This window comes from Bos javanicus, chromosome 5 (genome assembly GCF_032452875.1).
Source record: "Bos javanicus breed banteng chromosome 5, ARS-OSU_banteng_1.0, whole genome shotgun sequence".
Classification (NCBI taxonomy): domain Eukaryota; kingdom Metazoa; phylum Chordata; class Mammalia; order Artiodactyla; family Bovidae; genus Bos; species Bos javanicus.
In genome coordinates, this window is record NC_083872.1 from 83,271,900 (window position 1) to 83,295,288 (window position 23,389).

Consider the following 23,389-nt stretch of genomic DNA (forward strand, 5'->3'; position numbering starts at 1 on the left):
ATACAACTTAGCCGTAAAAAAATAGTGAAATAATACAACTTGAGATTGTCATACTAAGTGAAGTCAGAAAAAGAAAGCCAAGTACAGTATGATATCATGTATATGTGGAATCTAAAATATAACACAAATGAACCTATCTGAGAAACAGAATCATGGACATAAAGAACAGACCGGTGCTTGCCAAGCGGGAGGGGTTTGGGGGAGGAATGGAGTGGGAGGTTGAGATTAACAAATGTAAGCTATTATTAATATACAGAGAATGGATAAACAACAAGGTCCTACTGTATAACACAGGGAATTATCTTCAACATCCCGTAATAAACCATAATGGAAAAGAATATTCAAAAAAAAAAAAAGAATGTGCACATATGTATGTATAACTAAATCACTTTGTTGTAAAAAAAAAATCAAAAAGTAACATGGCATTGTAAATCAACTGTATATGTGTGTGTACATGCATCCATGAACAGTCATGTCTGACCCTTTGCATCCCCATGGACTGTAGGCCACAAGGTTCCTATGTCCATGGGATTTCCTGGGCAAGAATACTGGAGTGGGTTGCCATTTCCTCCTGCAGGGAATCTTCCTGACCCAGGGATCTAACTCTCATCTTCTGCATCTTTGGCAGTGGCAGGCAGTTTCTTTACCACTGAGTGACCAAGGAAGCTCAAATCAACTATACTTCAATTTTTAAAATGTGTAAAGGTTGCCATCTTAGCATTTAGGAGATTACACGTGTCACTTCTGGTTTTGCCTTTCTTCAAGTGTGACTTTGTTTCTCCTCAAGCTCAGTTGTAATATTTTTTCAGGTTCATCTGTGACCCTTGTGGTTCTTCCTTTAATCACCCTTTAAAGTGTTCAACAGATTAAGTAAATTCCTTGCAAAATTGCCAACTGCTCTTTTTCCTTTTTTTTTTCTTTTTAAATTACATTGGGGATTATCTTTCTATATCATACTAAAAACCATAAACCTAAGAGCCACAATGAATCAATACATTGGGGAACTAATAAATCAATACATTTAAATTTGACAGAAGTCAGTTGATTTTTGTTCTCCTACAAAACTGAGAAACCAATTTCTGTCACTTATTAAATCAACAATTACACTAATTTACATACTTTTTCCCCCCAATATTTATTTCAACCTTGCTAACTCCATGCAACCCTCCTCTCTAGCTAGTTTACTCATTTTTGTCTCTAAGAGGAATTCCCCACTGGATTGTTGAAAACCTGCTACCTTTGTTTCCCTTGAATTTGTTCTCTGACTTTTCTCTGAAAGAAAAAGTTCTGAAAAGATGACCCAGTTTTTCAGAGTGAATAAAAACTTTCTTCACCCACAGTAGAAATCTTACAGTATTTTTTCCCCCAGGGCTATAAGACAGTGGGAAAGGAATATTTTTTTCTTATTTAGAAGTACTGAATAAAAAGTTTAAAAAAGTTTAAAAGATTTTCTTACTTAGAAAATCTACTAACCAAGAATCAGTAGGAAACATCCAGAAAACTACAAAGAGGTTTAAAAAAAATTAAGTCAAAGACTCTTCTCTTAAAATATAATTTCTCTAACTACTGAAAGGTTCAATGAGTATTTCTATTCCAGATCTTATAGTATAAAGAAAGACATGGGTTCTTATTTGCAAAACTATTCCACAGATATTGCTTTTATATATTCAAAATATACTCCCTTTTGCTCCCTTTGGAAATCTGTAACTCTAGATAAAATTACTCTTCACTTAGGTTTTATTGAATGGAGCCACATTAGATAACTTTTATTTCCAATTGTTGCTTTATTATTTATTTTGAATCACTGTAAAGAAAACATTGCTTGGACTTCCCTGACTGTCCAGTGATTAAAACTCCAAGCTTCCACTCCATGGGTCACAGGTTCGATCTCTGATCAGGGAACTAAGATCCTGCATGCGGCGTGGCCAAGGTGGGGTGGGGGGGTTGGAGGTGGGTGGGGGGGAATTTCTTCTATCAAAATTTTCCTAAAACTCCAAATATATTTGGTCACTTTTCATTGGGCTGTTCTTATTTGTTTTTTTAAAGTTTATTCTTATTTCAAAATAAATACATGTATATATAATAAGGAAAATATTACTATTTTAGTAGTAAAATAAAATGAAAGTTTACCAGCCCTGAGTCAGAGATAATCACCATTAATATTTTGTTGTATACCTACATACATATAATTCATTATATCTCTTCAGAATTTTCATGGGGTAATTAAGTAAGAAACAAACAAAAAAATATTTCCCCTCAGCTATAATCAATGATCCATTTCCATGATCTTCTGTCAAATAGTAAATTATATAAACATTTATTGAGTCACTGCTGTCTGCTTCTTCCAAAATGGCACGATTCCTTAATGTTTCCACATAAGCAATATTGCCACCAGGTTCAATTATTTTATTTTAATTATCTCTTATCCTTATTTTAAATTCTATTGGATTTTTCCTTTATCTCATAGATTGTATCTGTCTGCTATTAACTCAGCATTTCCATCTATAGAAATCACTAGCAATCCTGATTTTATAATCTGTCATTTGAGCTAAACCTCCTACTTTTGTGTCCTCAACATACTTGAAAATAATTTCTTCTAAGCCTTCATTTAAATTGTTCGTTAAAAATGTCAAACCATTTGTAGAACAAGATAAAGCTGGCTAAAAAACAAAACAAAACAAGGAACTTCCTGGAAATCCAGTGGTTAAGACTCCATACTTCTAAAGCAAGGGGTGCAGGTTCAGCCCCTGACTGGAGAACTAAGATCCCACATGCCACACAGCGCAGTTTAAAAAATAAATTTAAAAAGACAGACATAGAGAGAGAGGACAAGAACAAAGTAGCTCACTACACAATTCCAGTGTAAAGACACCTGGAGAACAATAAGAAAGTGCGCTGTGGATGCACAGCCGGAAGTCCAGTTTAAAAGAAGGCAAGGAACTGAATCTACACTGTGACCAGAAACAGTACCCACCCTGAGAAAAAGTGTTAGAATGAAGAACTGAATTCAAATAAAGGGAGGGTTATATACCTATATGATTGCAAAAAATTGCATGCTTATGCCATGTAAGTTTGCCTGGTATGTTACAATAAAAATGCTTTTTACAACCAGTTGGAGGATGGAAGGAAGATTTGATTGCTGAGGTTTCAGTCAGCAGTGTGTGGACTAGTCTACATGGCACCTGTGTGCAAATTAGAAAAAAAAAGGCCTCTTCCCCAGGCTGCCAGAGCTCCACACAGGGCTTGGCAAGAACAGCAGAGGTTGGACTTCCGCCCTCACTTGCCCCCTTGCCAGGAGTCCACGTGCATGGACACAGAGGAGTTTGCTGCGACTCTACAAACCACATCTCTGCTTTGCCAGCGGCTCCTTGTTAGGCTCTGACAATACGGGGCGCTAGAGGGAGCCGGAAGGGCTGGAGGAGGAAGAAGGGCCTGTGACCCTCCAGCTGGCTATGGTTATTGCCAGCAGCACCCCATTAACTCTTATTCCCCGTAGTAGCAGGTAGATCCAGTATGCAGTTTTCTCAACACTTGCAGGACAAGTTGCCTCGAATCCCCTCAAAGACACTAGGCAGCCGACTCTTCCTCAGAGTTGGGTCCCAGCTCAGCAGGGCTCCTCCTCTGACCCAGAGATGCCAGTGCAGCCTGAGAAGCACCCTCTTCCTCAGATGGCTGAATTTCAGCTCCTCAGGGCCCCTTCTCTAAGTTTCTCTGTTTTAATAATCATTCCAATCTCTTGTCAACCGTTTCCTTGATCCTGAAGGTAATTAACAGTTTCCTGTAGTTGCTATGTGGGCAGTACGTTCGATTTCTCTTTATACCTTTATGGTTACCAACTTGACAATCTTATACCTAATTGACAGTTCATTATATTAAATTCTTTTTGCCAAATAACTGTGCAGTTCCTTTCTCTTGACTAGACTCTGACTGGTGCAAAGAGGAAGGTGCAGTGGAACAATAAAGGGTACAATCTGCATATGTGGTCTTTTTCAGACATTACTTGAACTGCCCTAACAGCCAGATTACTCAAAAAGGGCAAACTTTCCATCAGCCTCTTGAGCTGGGGATTATTGCCAGAATCAAAAAGCTAGCTGGCTTAGTTGGCAAACTCTCCTTAGAGAATCCTGGTTGGGGAGTGATAAACCCAGCTTACATCTTTCCAAAGAGGTTGTATGAATCACAAACAAGTTATGCTACAATAACAAACCACTCTCCAATTAGCAATGGCTTAGAAGAGCAGTCCCCAACCTTTTTGGCACCAAGAATGGTTTCATGGAAGATAATTATCCACCCACCTGGGAGAAGGTTGGGGCGGGATGGTTTCCATATGATTCAAGTGTATTACATTGATTATGCACTTTATTTCTGTTGTTATTACATCAGCTCCACCTCAGATCATCTGGCATTAGGTCCCAGTCATTGGGGACCCCTGGATTAGAACATTTACCTATCTTAAAGGTTTCCTGGTGGCCAAGCATCTGCTGCAGCTCTGCCCCATGGTTCTGCTCCAACTATCTCCTTCATTTCAGGGCTTGAGCCAAAGATGATGCCCCTCCTTGTCTCTTAGCAGAGGGAAGAGGGTAGGAATGGAACCAGGCAATGGCTGCTGTGTCTATTAGTCAAAGCTAATCAGGTAGTCAAAGCCATTATCAATGGGGCAGGTTGGATAAATGATTAACAGAATCTTCCCTTGCTGTGTAAGAATTTGACCTTCAGTTAACGCACTAACTCGGTTCCCCTGGACCCAGAGGAGAGTAATGTGTTAACAGTGTTCTTCAACAACAATGCTCATAGTAAATATGATCTCAGATTGGAAACTGCATCTGTCCTGAGAGGAACTGGCTCAGTTGGTAAAGAATCCTCCTGCAAATGCAAAAGATCCAAGTTCGATTCCTGGGTCAGGAAGATCCCCTGGAGAAGGAAATGGCAACCCACTCCAGTATGCTTACCTGGGAAATTCCATGGATGCCAGTCCGTGGAATTTCAAGAGTCAGACATGACTTAGCGACCAAACCAACCAATCAACAACTGGGAGGAAATATAAATGCATAATAGATCCCTGATGGAGGCTGTGTAGATTTAGCTTGCCTGAGTGTGGTGACAGTTTTCACTGAGCAGGTCCTTGTGGGGATGCTGAAAGCTGTGCTTCTGAAGTTTTAAAGGAGACATTGGCTCCTGTGGGGCGTGCGTGGGTCCTGCACCAGTCCCGGGTATGTCACATCTTGCACTCGAGCTGTCCCCAGGAAGCTGTGTGATTTGATGTCCCGTAGAAAAGCATCACTGGATGCTTCCCTGCTGGCAAATTGTGGTTCCTGTCCTATGTTCTTCTGCTGAATCTGATGCCAAAGTAATCGATGGTAGTTTTGTGCATCTAAATATTGAGTTGAATCTAAGAATATGCCATGGTGGAAAATGTAGATGGAAAATGTATCAATATAGTCTCCCACGGGGAAGCACTACAAGGCTGTAGGCTCTTCTTACAGGGAGAGGAGCAAATAATTAGGTGTGGTAATAAATTCTCCTGTCTAGCTCAGACGGTAAAGAATCCACCTCCAATAAGTTGGACATGACTGGACGACTAAGCACACATAATAAACTCTCCAAGGGAGATTCTCCTACAGGACCCTGGTACCTTTCAGCAAACAACTGATTGAGAACTACTGATCAATAAAGGCAAAATGGAGAGTAATGGGTTTGTGATCTCAAAGATCTCTGAAGCCTGCATCTCTTGCCTCCTGCTTATAACTTGAGTGATTGAGCATCAGAATCCTCACCTATGAATGTATTATCATTCTGGCCTTGTGACTAAAGATAAAAAAGTTGAAACAAGCAAAAAAAAAAAAAAAAAGTGGAATTATTTGTCCATGTGATTGGAAGGGGCTGGGATGCAGTCATAATCTAATTAACTTGAGTTTCCAGGACTCACTTTGTCTCCCCATCTCCAATTTTTTTTCTCTTCTTGCTAACCTACTTCAGGGAGGATTTTTTTTCACATGACAGAGCTATTGGCAGTTCTTGATCACAGTCTTAAAATGAGCATATAAAAGTCTTTTTACATTTATGATTTCATTTTACTATGTGGCTGAGTTCTCTCATTACCGCACTGGTCTTAACTAGGTTGTCTATATTTAGGCAGATTGTTCTGCTGTTTGCAAACTAAAGGCAATCCTTCTTGCTAGAGAACCTGGAGCAAACGTAGAAATGACTAAGCTGATTATCATAAAGTACTATGAATGGTCAGGACCATGGAGATCATCTAGTCCATTCATTCTGTGTTCATTTAACCTTTGTCTAACCTGTCCTCGTATAACTTTGATCTAACTTTCCCTGGTGGCTCAGATGGAAAGGAATCTGCCTGTAATGCAGGAGATCCAGGTTTGAGCCCTGGGTCTGAAAGATCCCCTGGAGAAGGGAATGGCAACCCACTCCAGTATTCCTGCCTGGAAAATCCCATGGACAGAGGAGCCTGGAGGGCTACAGTCCATGGGATAGCAAAGAGTTGGACACAATTAAGCGACTAACATTAACCGTCTAGCATCCTTCCCAAGATGCTGGCTTACCCGTCTCTTGTTCTTGTTCAGATAATGCCTTAAAAATCTTTCCATTTTTATTAAGAATTTTCACAAACTTACTCTTATTCTGGACTTTAGTCTTTGCAGCCATCCTACTGTCTTTTTACATTTCTCCTACTTTTTCTTCTTGGGAATTTTTCACATTTATGCAATGAGATAATGTTTTAGAGTGTTCTCCTTTTTTTCCCTATTACATATGGTATTTCTTTGAATTTTTGTAAATCTGCTTTGTCAAACCTATCCATTCTGTTGGGATGTAATTGTTGTTGTTTAGTCACTAAGTCATGTCTGACTCTTTTTCAACCCCATGGACTATAGCCCACCAGGCTCCTCTGACCATGGAATTTCCATGGCAATCATACTGGAGTGGGCTGCCATTTCCTTCTTCAGGGGATCTTCCTGACCCAAGGATCAAACCTGCATCTCCTGCATTGGGAGGCAGATTTTATTTCATAGTAATTTCCCTGATATAGTCAGTCTTTTCTTTCTTATCGGTGGGAAAAAAATTAGAATGTTGAGTTTCCCTTTGATTTTCTCTACTTTCTAAGAATGTTTCAGTTAGAGTTCTCGCAACAAAGAAAATAAATCTAATTTGCTTAAGGAGAAAAATAATTTGGGGAGGGGTTGAAAGTTACACAATAGGCAAGAAGACCAAATAAACAGACTCAGGCAGGAACATACATGGACAAAGTGCAGCTAAGACCCTGCCAAAAGAGCCATCTGTGTAGGGTGCCCTATTGGCACTGGCCCTGCTGGAGAGTCACAGCTGTGCTGCTGGCATCTGCTCCCTCTGGACACTTAGCCTAATGCCTCTGAACTCACGGTGTCTCTGTAGATACAGTAAAATTTGTTCAGTCATGTCCGACTATTTACAACCCCATGGACTGTAGCCCACCAGGCTTCTCTGTCCTGAGTTATCAGAATTAGCTATTAACTTGGACAGCCAGGAGATCAAACCAGTCAATTCTAAACGAAATCAGTCCTGAATATTCACGGGAAGAACTGATGCTGAAGTTGAAGCTCCAGTACTTTGGCCACCTGGTACAAAGAGCTGACTCACTGGAAAAAACCCTGATGCTGGGAACCATTGAGGCCAAGAGGAGAAGGGGCCCATACAGGATGAGATGGTTGGATGGGATCATCAACACAATGGGCATGACTCTGAGCAAACTCCAGGAGATAGTGAAGGACAGGGAAGCCTGGTGTGCTGCAGTCCATGGGTCTGCAAAGAGTGAGACACAACTGAGCAACTTCAACAACTATTAACTAACCAGAAAGACTGTCCTTCCCTCCAGTTTCCATATCAATCAGAGCTCTTCATTTTTTATTTCTCCCCTTGTGATTCTCTCAAAGAAGATGTTCATGTATTGGGCTACCAAAACAATAAGCGACCATTATAAAAATATCCAAGAAATGCAAGGATTTGTCAGTGTCATTTCTTTAACATAATTAGTTTTCAGGGTGTTGGTATGTTTGAATTCCTACATTACCACTCTAATCTGTCCTCTGTAGTTTTCAGAATTCATGAGGAAAACATCTTTTATATAATTTATTATCCTATGGCCTCATTATAATCTAACGAAAATAGCATTTTTGTTTGGCCCTGTTTTTATCCTAGTCTGAGGTCTTATGAAAGGTTAAAACTGTGTTTGGTGGGGAGAAAATTACCAAATAAAATTGAGAAGCACTACAAACTCAAAGTGTAGAAGCACTACAAACTCCCTTTTGAAAATTTTCAAACACAATAGCGTATTAAAGGTTTAGAGAAATCGTGAAGTAAAACAAATTTTTAAGGTTAATTAAAATCAATGGATTTTAATTTAAAATTAATTAAAATTAAATGAATTTAATTTTAACTCAATTTTTACCTTTCTTATTCGAGTATTGTTATAGTTACTTGACTGTTGGTCTTCAACTTCATACTATTCTCCTTCCTGCCTCTCAGGGGTTGGAAGCCTGAAAACCACATCTCCCAGACTCTCCCATCTGCTGGGTCTGATTAGGTTCTGGCACAGAAAGTCCTGGCAAGAGGTTAGAAAGCAGGAGGAGCCAAGGAACCCTAATTTCCTCCTCTGCTCTGGCTCCGGCAGCCAGCCAACTGGCCATGGCAGGTCATCACGGGCCACACAGGTTGCTGTAATGGTGGCATGGTCATAGCAACAGCGCCAGAGGACAAGTAGCAGCTCCAGCAGCAAGCCTATCAGCAAAAGCCAGAAAGCTGGTTTCCAGAATCCTGAACCATCACTTGGACTGCTGGCTTCACGTGAAGTAGCAGCTGTGGTGGTTCCAGCAGCAGTGCGGCAGTGATGCTCTCAAAGTCTCAATAGCACAGCACTCACAGGATTCAGGCAGCATCCTTTTCCCTTTCGCTCCTCCTGCCATGCAGGTTGACAGCTTCCTGGACTTACTGATATCTGGGGAGCATCCTTTCACCTCTTTGAACCTTCAGCCCTTCTAACATTTTTGCAATCTCTATATTAAAGGCTAAAGGCTGAGTTGTTTCCACTGTTCTGGTTAGACACGGAAAGATACAAACAGTATTTCCCTCCCAGAAAACATAAGAACTTTCATAACTACAGTATTCTGCCTGACGTTCCAATACTTTGGCCATCTGATGCCAAGAGCCAACTCATTGGAAAAGACCTTGATGCTGGGAAAGATTGAAGGCAGGAGGAGAAAGGGATGACAAAGAATGAGATGGTTGGATGGTATCACCAATTCAATGGACATGAGTTTGAGCAAGCTCCAGGAGACGGTAAAGAACAGGGAAGCCTGGCGTGCTGCAGTCCATGGTGGTGTAAAGAATCGGATGCCACTGAGTGACTGAACAACGAACAACATTCTGCTTGACATGGTTTAGGAAAGGCAAACATCCCAAATCATCTCTACCTTTCTTCTGTTCTCTAGTTGTTGATTTTTCTATACATAGGTACTTTGACTATTTACAATGAGTGAGAAAAAATGGGAAGAAATTAAAAGTGGAGTTACAGTAAGATCTTCTATTTTCTTTAGTGTGAATCATCATGTGTGCTTAAAGATCAGATTTATAAATAGGGATACCAAATTCCAAATCCTTGGTGAAGTTTACTAAGAGAAACTAACATTTCACAGATGAGCCAAATGCTCCTAAGTGTAAAAGTTTTGGTTCTCAAATATCTTAAGGAAAACCATACACATTTCAGCACTGTAATAAGAGTCAACAAGCTGGAACCAGTTTTGCCCTTTAAGGCACTTCAAAGGAAAGGTGTACCTCAGCCACTCCTATTCTTTTTTTCTAGAAGGTAAATAAAAGTGACTAAAGCAACTGGTAATCCCAAGCCTGTATTTTTCCTATGTGGACAAAAAAGACCTCATAAGGATTTTGAGTTTCATTATTCATAATGAGCCCCTCCTTTTATTCTTATAACATGCCAAGCTTGTTCCCAGTGCCTGAGCCCTGGCTCAGTTGGTTTTTTTTAATGATCAAAGTCCCAGCTAAAATTGCCACCCCCACAGATAGGTCTTCCCAGACAACTGCACCTGACTTCCCCACCACACCCCAGCATCTCTCCTATCAGCCTGTATCCATCACCCTGTTTTATTGTCTTCTTAGCTCCTACTTACACTATCTGAAATGACCATTCTGATGTATTTGCTTATTTGTTAATTGCTCATCTCCTCACTCCAGAATGTGATCTCTTTAAAAGTAAAGACCTGGTCTGGCTCACTCATCGCCGTATCCCAGAGCAGTCCCTGCACACACTGGGGATGCTACAAATATTTGCATCATGAATGAAAAACTAGCTGACCTCTTCTATTATAGTCAGCTGTTTAGGCCACTCTGCTGGACTCTCTACCATGCTAAGACAGTCCCTGCTCTCCAGAATTTTGAGAAACTACCACATCCAGTGTGACCCAATTATCCTAAATATAAAGTTTGGGTCCATAAACAGCTACTGATAGAGATGGATCTTAGTACCATGTGAAAGTAATAAAACAATATATTTTTTGTTGTTCATTTGCTAAGTCGTATCTGACTCGTGGACGCCATGGTCCCTTGGGTCACAAAAGAGTCAGATATGACTTAGTGACTAAACCACCACCACCATGGACTGTAGCCCACCAGCCTCCTCTATCCATGGGATTTCCCAGTCAAGAATACTGGAGTGGGTTGCCATTTCCTACTTCCAGGGATCTCCCCAACTCAGGGATCGAACTCACAGCTCCTACATTAACAGGTGGATTCTTTACCTCTGAGATACCAGGGAAGCCCGAAAACAATAGTAAACAGAAAATTAAATAATTAATGTATGTTTGTTCACAAAGGTTCAAAGTTCAAATTTATATGCTTATCTAGATTCCATAAATTCTCTGCATTTATTAAATGAGGTATAAGATTATGTAAGAGTTCAAGGTTTTATGAGTCTTTTTCCTATACTTACAAGATTCAGGATGGAGTATTAGGAAGTGTCCTGAGTTTGGAATCAGAGGGCCATGGGCTCTGGGTCAATGGACAGTTAACTGCTGACCCTCAGTATTTCCTTAGAAGTAGTGATTTCTACCTCACAATAATCACAGAGCTGTGGGAGGTTCAAGAAATAAAAGAAAACCAATTATAAATAATGTTTATTGGTTACTTCATATCAGACCAAATACTTGACATTTATTATTCATATCAACAGCATAATCCTTTGAGGTTGGTCACTATATTTCTTATTTTAGGGATTCAATATCTGAGTGGTGATGTCACTTAACCAAGGTCACATGACTTGTAAGTGGTATGGCCAGGGCTCAGACCTGGAGCCTATATACTAAACTGTTACATCTTATGGCTTCTACAGAGAAAAGAGTTGTTCAACAGCTGATGTATCAATAATCTTTCAAGAAGTTCTTGCAACAGTAATCGGGAGCCTGCAAAGTAAGATCCTATTTTCCTAAGCTCAGCTTACATCTATTGACCCTGAAGCCGACGCTTCTGGTATTCTCAGTAGCTGCATCTAATTTCTAGCAAAATCAAGGGAGTAAACTTCAATTCAGAGTCACTATATAAGTCCTGGATTCTGCATAGCGTGCTTTATTGGCAACTATTCCTTTGTTTTGATTTACCAAAACCAAAAAAAAAAAAAAAAAAAAGGCTGACATTGAACTTGCATCTCAAATCTGAAAAAGCCTCTCTGAATTCCTATGTATCAACCATTGTTAGAAAGAACAAGTATAAATCAAGGGAATTAAGTTTAATCCCCCTAATAAATAAAGAGAGCCCCAGCCAGGGTTAGGGGGAAATCTATTCCAGCAGCACTCTCAGGAAAGATAGAGATTTACTATACTGTTTGGTGTTATTTGCTGAAGTATTTAGAATAAGCCACCATCTGAGAGAGTAGACTACGTCAGGAAGGAGCTTAACTCTTCCAAAATTAAACTGTGTATTCAATCACTTATTGGATTTTTTTTCCTCAAAAAGCACCTGTGTTTAATAAGTAATTTCTTCACTGTGGGTTGAGAAAAATAATTTTAAGATCATAAGTATGACCCTGGTGTCTAAGGATTTTCTTAAATTTTAGCTCTCACAGAAGAGTGTACTTTAAGTAGAGTCTTCCAACTTTCCCCAATCTTGGGTCTGAGAAATAAACAACATTAATATAAACAGTCTAGAATCAACTGACAAGAAAATGCTTCATTGTCATGCTCATCAGGGTCATGTGACTTATGATGTACCTCCAGAGTATCAGAATTCTTCTTGCCATAATAAAACAACTAAAATAAAATACCAAGCTATACCAGACCTCAAAGGGGGAAGAGTAAGAAGAAAAAAATGTAACCACTGATGGTTACATCTGCCACCTCATTTCTCTCTCCTAGACCCTTAAGCAATCTTAGCAATGTAAAAGTACATTGTCTTATTTTTCTTTTGAGGCAGCAGTTCTCAAACTTTAGTTTCAAGAACATTTTATACTCTTAAAAATTATCAAGAACTCTGAAGAATTTGGGGTTGGATGATATCTAATAAATGGGAAATTGTTAACATTCAGGCACACCGCAGGGATATTGTACCTCAGAGATACTGTGGATTCTGTTCCATCACAATAAAACTAAGCTCACAATAAATCAAGTCACATGAATATTTTGGCTTCCCACTGCACATAAAAAGTTACGCTTACACTATATTGTAGTCGCATTTTGTCTAAAATATGTACATACCTTCATTTAAAACTATGCTATTGCTAAAAAATGCTAACCATCATGTGAGCCTTCAGTGAGTCATAATCTTTTTGCTAGTGGAGGTTTTTGCATCGATGTTGATGGCTGCTGACTGATGGGGCAGTGTTTGCTGAAGGTTGGGGTGGCTGTGGCAATTTCTTAAAATAAGGCAATGAAGTTTTCTTTCACAAATATTTCTCTGTAGCATGTAGTGCTACTGAGATGACCTAATAATTAAGTATAAGGGTTGCTTTATTATCATATAGGTGTTATGATCCCCAATTTTTTATTGGACACCCCATCCAAACAAATGTTGAGCTGATATTCCTGATATATTCATATTTATTTTTTATAAACTATAGACATAATACTGTGCTAATATATTTCAGTTGTCATACTTCTAAAGACAGAAATTTTGAAAGGATTTAAAACTATTCTTACGACTTCCCTGGTGGTCCATTGGTTAAGAATCCGCCTTGAAATGCAGGGCACACAGGTTCAATCTCTGGTCAGGGAATTAAGATCCCACATGCTGTGGAAGAACTAAGAGCAATGAAGATCTGTCATGCCAAAACTCAGACTGACACAGCCAAATAAATATTTTTAAAACAAATTTAAAATTACTCTTTAATATTTTTATTTTATGTTTTATAAAACTTTTCTTGGACTTCACCAAAGAAATTTTAGTGAGAGAAATATAATTGAATAGCTTTGTTTCTATAATATTTGGTTTGGGACTATGGGATAAAGTGATATAAAATTCTGGTTTCAAGTTTAGTTTATTCTAATATTTGGTAATAATGGCTCTGACAGCTAAAAAAGATCCTGCAAAAAATTATGGATTCAAACATAAAGGTTAGCTGCATTTAGTAAATCAGTTCATCCACCTATTATAAAAGTTTTGGTTTTTTTCCCACATTTAAGTAGTAAATTTCCACCTGCCCAGATGTCAATACATTGTTCTTGCAAAGACTAAAACTTTTTCTATTTCCAAATTTTAAATAAATTCTTTCAAAACTAACATTTGGGACATTTTTAAAATAGATCAGATAGTTTTATTTTAGAGATACTGTAAGTGTTTAGATAGGAGAGTTTTTATAGATGATGAAAATCATTTTTGGCCAAAAACACTGCATAATAACAAGGTCTACCGTCCAGAGAACTATATTTAGTATCCTGTGATAAACCGTAAGGAAAAGAATTTAAAAAGAAAAAAAGAATGTATATATGTGTATGACTGAACCACTTTGCTATACAGCAGTAATTAACACAACATTGTAAATCAGCTTTGTGTGTCTGCTAAGTCACTTCAGTCATGTCCGACTATTTGCAACCCTACAGACTATAACCTGCCAGCTCCTCTCTCCATGAGATTCATCAGGCAAGAATACTGGAGTGGGTTGCCATGCCCTCCTCCAGGGAATCTTCCCAACCCAGGGATCAAATCTGGGTCAATCTTCAACAAAAAATAAAAACAAAACAGGAGAATGATGCTAGACTACTGTACCTGTATAGTCATTTACCCTCCATAATAACCCCATGAGGTAATTAGCAATATTATTGCTATTTTTCAGCTCTGCATGGACATAGGTAACCTGCCCAAGGTCGTACAACTAATAAGTGGCAGGGTAGTGCATGCACCTATACTATTAATCACTTTTGACTTTGTCTCTCCTGCCTTCACCCAGAAGGTAGCAGGTCCCTGCTGTGTGACCTGTGCAATGAACGTGGACATAAAAGATCATTCACCATCCAGAAGAAGTGCTCAAGGAACTTCCTCTGCGGTCATCACTAGGACTTAACAACTTCTCTATGAAGAGCCATGTTATGTCCCTCTCCTTTTCAGACAAGAGTAGACATTTGGTCACTGTTGTTTATTTTCAGTCTCTAAGTCTGTCTGACCCTGCAACTCCATGAACCACAGCACACCAGGCTTCCCTGTCCTTCACAGTCTCTCGGAGCTTGCTAAAACTCATGTCCATTGAGTCAGTGATGCCATCCAACCATCTCACCCTCTGCCGTAATCTTCTCCTTCTGCCCTCAATCTTTCCCAGCATCAGGGTCTTTTCCAGTGAGTCAACTCTTCGCATCAGGCGGCCAAAGTATTAGAGCTTCAGCTTCAGCATCAATCCTTCCACTGAATATTCAGGGTTGATTTGCTTTACGATTGATGGGTTGGATCTCCTTGCTGTCCAAGGGACTCTCAAGATCTCCTCCAGCACAATTCAAAAGTATCAATTCTTCGTTGCTGTTTTCTTCACAGTCCAATTCTCACATCTGTACATGACTACCGGAAAAACCATAGATTTGACCATAAAACCTTTGTCGGCAAAGTGATGTTGTCTCTGCTTTTTAATATGCTGTCCTGGTCATAGATTCAAGTTGCTGGCTCCAGCAGGACACTAGTTCAAATCAGAATCACAACACCAGCTTTGAGTGGATTCCAGAGGACTTGTGATATCTGCTACCAAACCAGCTAGTCCTCAGAGAGGGCAGTGGCAACCCACTCCAGTACTCTTGCCTGGAAAGTCCCATGGACGGAGGAGCCTGGTGGGCTGCAGTCCATGGGGTCGCTAAGAGTCCGACACAACTGAGTGACTTCACTTTCACTTTTCACTTTCATGCATTGGAGAAGGAAATGGCAACCCACTCCAGTGTTCTTACCTGGAGAATCCCAGGGACGGGGGAGCCTGGTGGGCTGCCGTCTATGGGGTCACACAGAATCGGACACAACTGAAGTGACTTAGCAGCAGCAGCAGCAACAGTCTTTAGGTTCCCTTCTAGGACACATCAGCTTCCCGAATAGAACCAAAGTTCAGGGTCAAGCTGCCCTCTTGTGGTAAAAGACTGTTGCCTGTTTGGTCTCAGAAGACCCAATCTGCATCATTAAAGCATCAGTGCCTTAAGGGAGTTTCTTTCCCTCCATCTAAGGCCTTTTTCAGGCAACCAGAAGAAGGAAAAAAATGCAACCCTCCACAGGCAGGGGCAAGGATGAAGAGACAGGACATGGCCGTAGGCAGTTCACCTTTCTAAATTCCACTTAGTGTTGAAGTTTTGAGGAGTTCAGGAGACAGAGTGAGAGTCAGTCTTGTGGAAACACATCAAAATTCCTTTTCCAGGGAACCCTCTTACACTGTTGGTGGGAATGCAAACTAGTACAGCCACTATGGAGAACAGTGTGGAGATTCCTTAAAAAACTGGAAATAGAACTGCCTTATGATCCAGCAACCCCACTGCTGGGCATACACACTGAGAAAACCAGAAGGGAAAGAGACACGTGTACCCCAATGTTCATCGCAGCACTGTTTATAATAGCCAAGACATGGAAGCAACCTAGATGTCCATCAGCAGATGAATGGATAAGAAAGCTGTGGTACATATACACAATGGAGTATTACTCAGCCATTAAAAAGAATACATTTGAATCAGTTCTAATGAGGTGGATGAAACTGGAGCCTATTATACAGAGTGAAGTAAGCCAGAAGGAAAAACATAAATACAGTATACTAACGCATATATATGGAATTTAGAAAGATGGCAACAATAACCCGGTGTACGAGACAGCAAAAGAGACACTGATGTATAGAACGGTCTTATGGATTCTGTGGGAGAGGGAGAGGGTGGGAAGATTTGGGAGAATGGCAATGAAACATGTAAAGTATCATGTGGGAAACGAGTTGCCAGTCCAGGTTCGATGCATGATGCTGGATGCTTGGGGCTGGTGCACTGGGACGGCCCAGAGGGATGGTATGGGGAGGGAGGAGGGAGGAGGGTTCGGGATGGGGAACACATGTATACCTGTGGCGGATTCATTTTGATATTTGGCAAAACTAATACAATTATGTAAAGTTTAAAAATAAAATAAAATTGGAGAAAAAAAAATAAAAAAAAAAAAAAAAAAAAAAAATTCCTTTTCCAACAATATCTGCAGTGGCTAATAGCAAGCCAGTTCTGCTGAACGATTCTATGAAGACCTAGAAAACCTTCTAGAACTTACACCCAAAAAAGATGTCCTCTTGATTATAGCAGACTGGAATGCAAAAGTAGGAAGTCAAGAGACACGTGGAGTAACAGGCAAATTTGGCCTTGAGTACAAAACAAAGCAGGTCAAAGGCTAACACGAGTTTTGGTAAGAGAACGCACTGGTCGTAGCAAACACCTTCTTCCAACAACACAAGAGAAGACTACACATGGACATCACCAGATGGTCAGTACTGAAATCAGATTGATTATATTATTTGAAGCCAAAGACGGAGAAGCTCTATACAGTCAGCAAAAACAAGACTGGGAGCTGACTGTGGCTCAGATCGTGAACTCCTTATTGCCAAATTCAGACTTAAATTGAAGAAAGTAGGGAAAACCACTAGACCATTCAGGTATGACCTAAAGCAAATCCCTTATGATTATACAGTGGAAGTGAGAAATAGATTTAAGGGACTAGATCTGATAGAGTGCCTGAAGACTATGGACAGAGGTTCATGACATTGTACAGGATGCAGTGATCAAGACCAGCCCCAAGAAAAACTAATGCAAAAAGGCAAAATGGTTGTCTGAGGAGGCCTTACAAATAGCTGAGAAAAGAAGAGAAGCTAAAGGCAAAGGAGAAAAGGAAAGATAATACCTATTTGAATGCAGAGTTCCAAAGAATAGCAAGGAGAGATAAGAAAGCCTTCCTCCACGATCAATGCAAAGAAATAGAGGAAAACAATAGAATGGGAAAGACTAGAGATCTCCTCGAAAATTAGATACCAAGGGAACATTTTGTGCAAAGATAGGCACAATAATAGACAGAAACGGTATAGACCTAACAGAAGCAAGAGATATTAAGAAGAGGTGGCAAGAATACACAGAAGAACTATACAAAAAAGATCTTCATGACCCAGATAACCATGATGGTATGATCACTCACCTAGAACCAGACACCCTGGAATGCAAAGTCAAGTGGGCCTTAGGAAGCATCACTACAAAGTGCGTGGAAGTGATGGAATTCCAGTTGAGCTACTTCAAATCCTAAAAGACGATGCTGTGAAAGTGCTGCACTTAATATGCCAGCAAATCTGGAAAAGTCAGCAGTGGCCACAGGAATGGAAAAGATCAGTTTTCATTCTAATTCCAAAGAAAGGCAATGCCAAAGAATGCTCAAACTACCACACAATTGCACTCATCTCACATGCTAGCAAAGTAATGCACAAAATTCTCCAAGAGAGGCTTCAATAGTATATGAACCGTGAACTTCCAGATGTTCAAGCTGGATTTAGATAAGGCAGAGGACACAGAGATCAAATTGTCAACATCTGCTAGATCATAGAAAAAGTAAGAGAGTTCCAGAAAAAAATCTACTTCTGCTTTACTGACTATGCCAAAGCCTTTGAATGTATGGATCACAACAAACTGTGGAAAATTCTTAGAGATAGGAATACCAGACCACCTGACCTGCCTTCTGTGAAATCTGTATGTAGGTCAAGAAGCAACAGTCAGAACCAGACATGGAGCAACAGAGTGGTTCCAAATCAGGAAAGGAGTACATCAAGGCTGTATATTGTCACCCTGCTTAATAACTTATATGCAGAGTACATCATGTGAAATACCAGGCTGGATGAAGCACAAGCTGGAATCAAGACTGCCGGGAGAAGTATCAAAAACCTCAGATATGCAGATGATACCACCCTTATGGCAGAAAGCAAAGAAGAACTAAAAAGCCTCTTGATGAAAATGAAAGAGGAGAGTGAAAAAGTTGGCTTAAAGCTCAACATTCAGAAAACTAAGATCATGGCATCCAGTCACATCATTTCATGGCAAATAGATGGGAAACAATAGAAATAGTGACAGATTTCATTTTGGGGGGCTCCAAAATCACTGCAGATGGTGACTGCAGCCATGAAATTAAAAGATGCTTGCTCCTTGGAAGAGAAGTTAAGACCAACCTAGACAGCATATTAAAAAGCAGAGACATTACTTTATCAACAAAGGTCTGTCTGGTCAAGGCTATGGTTTTTTCAGTAGTCATGTACGGATATGAGAGTTGGACTGTGAAGAAAGCTGAGCACCGAAGAATTGATGCTTTTGAACTGTGGTGTTGGAGAAGACTCTTGAGAGTCCCTTGGACTGCAAGGAGATCCAACCAGTCCATCCTAAAGGAAATCAGTCCTGAATATTCATTGGAAGGACTGATGTTGAAGCTGAAACTCCAGTTCTTTGGCTACCTGATGTGAAGAACTGTCTCACTGGAAAAGACCCTGATGCCAGGAAAGATTGAAGATGGGAGGAGAAGGTGATGACAAAGGATGAGATGGTTGGATGGCATCACCGACGCAATGGACATGAGTTTGAGTAGGCTCTGGGAGTTGGTGATGGACAGAGAATCCTTGCGTGCTGCAGTCCATGGGGTTGCAAAGAGTCAGACACGACTGAGAGACTGAACTGAACTCTGCTGAACTCAGTCACAAGTAAAACAATGTGTTATGCTGCTTTAAAATGTGCCACCTTAAACCTTTTCATTGAAAACACAACCCTTAAATGTAGTTTACATAAAATGTTGAGTTGTATTAAATACATGCCTCTCTACTCAAGGAAAGAATATTATTACACTACATTAAAAGACCCTCTTTTAGCTTCTTTGATAGCACCAATTTCTTTCCATCAGAAAGGTAATCACTGCCTTGCATTTTCTTTGGAATCTCCTTGCTTTTCTTTAAGTTATATAAACATACATTTATAAGCCTGCCTGAACATATGCACCCCTGGCCAAGAAGACATGCAAGCCTAGGGATCATATACATAAATGTATGAAATTTATAAGTCAAGCTAGTAAAGTGTCAATTTAAAAAATAAGTTTTGTCCTCCTGCCCAGAAAAGTGAACCTTCCTGAAAACCTAGACAGCTAGATTCAAATTTCTGATTATCAATAAGGTTGAGCATTTTTGCACCTTTATTGGCCATTCTTCTGCTATGAAAAGATTAAGTGTCTTGCAATTTTTTTAATGGGTTAGTTTTTTTTTTTTTTTGACTGATTGATAGATGGGTTTTATATATTTTAGATACTAACCCTTTGTCCAGTTACAAGTGTTGCAAATATCTGCTCTGCCCCAAGTTGAGCTTGTACTTTCATTCTTCTCAGAGTATTTTTATAAACACAAAGTCTAAATTTTAATGCATAAAATTAATGCTGCACTGTGCTCAGTTGTGGCCAACTCTTTCCTGTCCCATGGACTATAGCCTGCCAGGCTCCTCTGCCCATGAATTTGCCAGGCAAGAATAGTGGAGTGGGCCTTTTCTTAATTAGTTAATATATATAAAGGTTTGAAGCAATATGATACACATTGCTTATTGCTTACTGTAATTTTTATATTTTCTTTTATAATGTGAACTTTTTAGTTTAAAAAAATCCATTCCTGGCCTGAAGTTACACAGATATTTCCTTAAAAATGTCTTTTTAAAGTTTTAGATATTTGCCCTTCACCTGCCAAGAATTTTTTCTTTTTCATAACAGCTTTATTGAGAAAAATTAGCATAAGTCACCCTTTTACAGTATATCATTGTTTTTCATTAAATTCACATTTGTGCAAGAGTCACCACTATCTAACTCCAGAAAATTTTCATCACCCCAAAAAGAAACCCCAGAGGTACTTTATGACTTTAATATATAGCATGTATATAATCAATATTCTAGCACAATTTCTATTCTTTCCCCAGTGATTTGCAACCTCATCTCTGTCACAAGTTAAGTTTTCATATCTGTGAGGATCTGTTAGAGCTCTTCCATTGGTCTATTTATCTATCCTTGCACTAACAAATGCTGTCTTAATTAGTAAATACTATTAAAGCAAGCTGTCATTGTTATTTTTTCATGAGAATATTAATTTCTACTGACACTTTGTACTTCCGTATAAATTTTAGAAATAACTTGTCAACTTCCACAAGAATCTCAGTTGGAAACTTAAAATTCTGTTAATTCATGAGGAAAATTGATATATTTATAATATTGACTCCTGTTTCATAAAGATATTATTTTCCATTTATTCCAGCTCCAAAAATGCTTGAAAATAGTTCTACAATTTTTCAATTTTTGTTCTATTTCTCCTTAAATGTTTTACATTTTTACTGTAAACTTGAAAGGTTTTTTTGCTATTGAAAATGTTTTTTTAAAAGCCTTTTTTCCTACGATTTGTTGCCAATGCAGTGTACATTGTTTTTAATGTCTAACATGCAAAACCTCCTGACATCTATTTATGTAATCTTTTCTCACTAAGCAATTATTTCATCTTTAAGTAATAAGAAATTTTGTTTCTATTTTATAATTTTTCTTTTTAAAGCTTAAATAGGTTGATTATTACTGTCAGCATAAAATGAATCAGTTCAGTTCAGTCGCTCAGTCGTGTCCGACTCTTTGCGACCCCATGAATCGCAGCACGCCAGGCCTCCCTGTCCATCACCAACTCCCGGAGTTCACCCAGACCCACGTCCATCGAGTCAGTGATGCCATCCAGCCATCTCATCCTCTGTCGTCCCCTTCTCCTCCTGCCCCCAATCCCTCCCAGCATCAGAGTCTTTTCCAATGAGTCAACTCTTCGCATGAGGTGGCCAAAGTACTGGAATTTCAGCTTTAGCATCATTCCTTCCAAAGAAATCCCAGGGCTGATCTCCTTCAAGATGTGGTTAATAACAGGCATTCTTGTCTTGTTCCCTAACTTAAAGGGAATGCATTTGATATTTCAATATGTTTGCTGTATTTTGTAAGTCACTTGGCCGCATTAAAATTTTTTTTGTTTCTCCTTTGCTATTTTTTTCATAAATGTTGAATTTTATCATGTTTTTCCTGCACCAAGGTAAATGACCATGATTTTGATTTTAATCTGTTAATGTGACAAATTACATTACTATTTTAAATCAAAGATCCCATGAATTCTGACACATACCATGACTTTATGCTCCATTAAAGAATGAAACAACAGCTCCAGCTCCCCACTGAATATCCAATTTAAGATACAGTTAAGAAAATTTAGGCATTTTAGAAGTTACAAAATACAAAGTAAATCATGAAGAAAAACTCCCATGCACTCTTGAGATTAGACACAGACTGTGATGCACACAATTTTTTCTTCTTTAGCATTTCACACTATTTAAGTCATCTCTCTTTTTTCCTTAATCAAACTCACCTAGGGTTGTTCATTACCTTAGTCTTTTTGAATCCCAACTTTGGGCTTTTCTTATTCTCTCAAGGTATAGTTGCCTTCTTAGTTTTCTGTTATGATTTAGTTATTTCCTTCTTTCAGTTCAAAGTTTAGCTGATTAATTTTCAGCTCCCTTTTTTCTAATATAAGCAAGGAATACAATATTGTACCTCCTAAATGCTGTCTTAGCAAATGCAACAAGTTTCTATATGTAGTTTGGTTTTATTTAATTCTGAATTATGTTCTAACCTCCACTATCATTTCCTCTGATCTCCAAGTTGTCTCTTAGTTTTTTAGCATTCATCTTAATTTTATCCTGAACATGCACACAAGATATTCTGAATCCCTTTACCCCAGACTTAGACCTGGGGCTATGTGTTAGAGAGTCATGGGATTTCTTTTCCTACACAGTGAGTGGTGTTAAAACAAACTCAGACTTAAGTATAAGACTTTGGGACACCAGAGGAACTACTGTAAACACGGGCAAGGAGGCTACAGCAACAGGATTCGCAGATTGGCTGGAGAACCCTGTTGCTATCGCCTCCTTGCCCATTTGCAATAGTTCCTCTGGTGTCCCAAAGTCTTGTACTTAAGTCTGCAAGCTGCTCAAAAACAGATCGTGTATGTGTGCTCAGTCATGTCTGACTCTTTGCGATCTCAAGGACTGTAGGCCACCAGGCTCTTCTGTCCATGGGATTTCCCAGGCAAGAACACTAGAGTGGGTTTGCCATTTCCTCCTCCAGAGGATCTTCCCAACCCAGAGATTGAACCTATGTCTCCTGCATTCTTTAGCAGGTGGATTTTTTCCCACTGTGCCACCTGGAACGCTCAAAGACAGATCAGATCCTTTTAATAGGAACAAGTAAGCAAGGCTAGAAAGATCTGGGTGTGAGGGAGGGAACGGGAGCAGATGACAGAATGGGACAGTTGATCAGGGAAGGTCTTTTCTGTGGTCCATTTTCAGGAGGTGTGGCTGAGGACGGTCTCTTCCACATTCCAGGGCTGGCTCAGGCCGAGGGTGGATTCCAGTTCAGGGGAATGTGGGGGACAGCCTAAAGTGTAATCAAGTCAAGTTAGAGGGCATTTTGTACAGAGTGGTCTTTGGGAACAATCAGTTCAACAACCAATTCATAAGATAAAAAACAGGAATCTGGAGGGTCTAGGTCTGGCTGCGTCACAGGTAGTCAAAGGAGTCATCCACTCATGGTACCTTAGTCATATTGGAAAGGTGGTTCTCTGCAGGAAGCCATTTCCTGGAATACAGTAGGGGGATTTCTTCACTGTTCTGCCCATATATTTATTTCAGCTCTGAGGACCTCCTAATCCAATAGCCACAAAATGGTGCCTAAGAGAAGCTGCTGCAAACAATCTTTATGAATTATTTTCTACAATCTCTATGCATATTTCAGAATATGTACTGTCCTCTTTCTTTAACACTTTAAACTGGGGGTGGAGGTGGGGGTTGGCAAT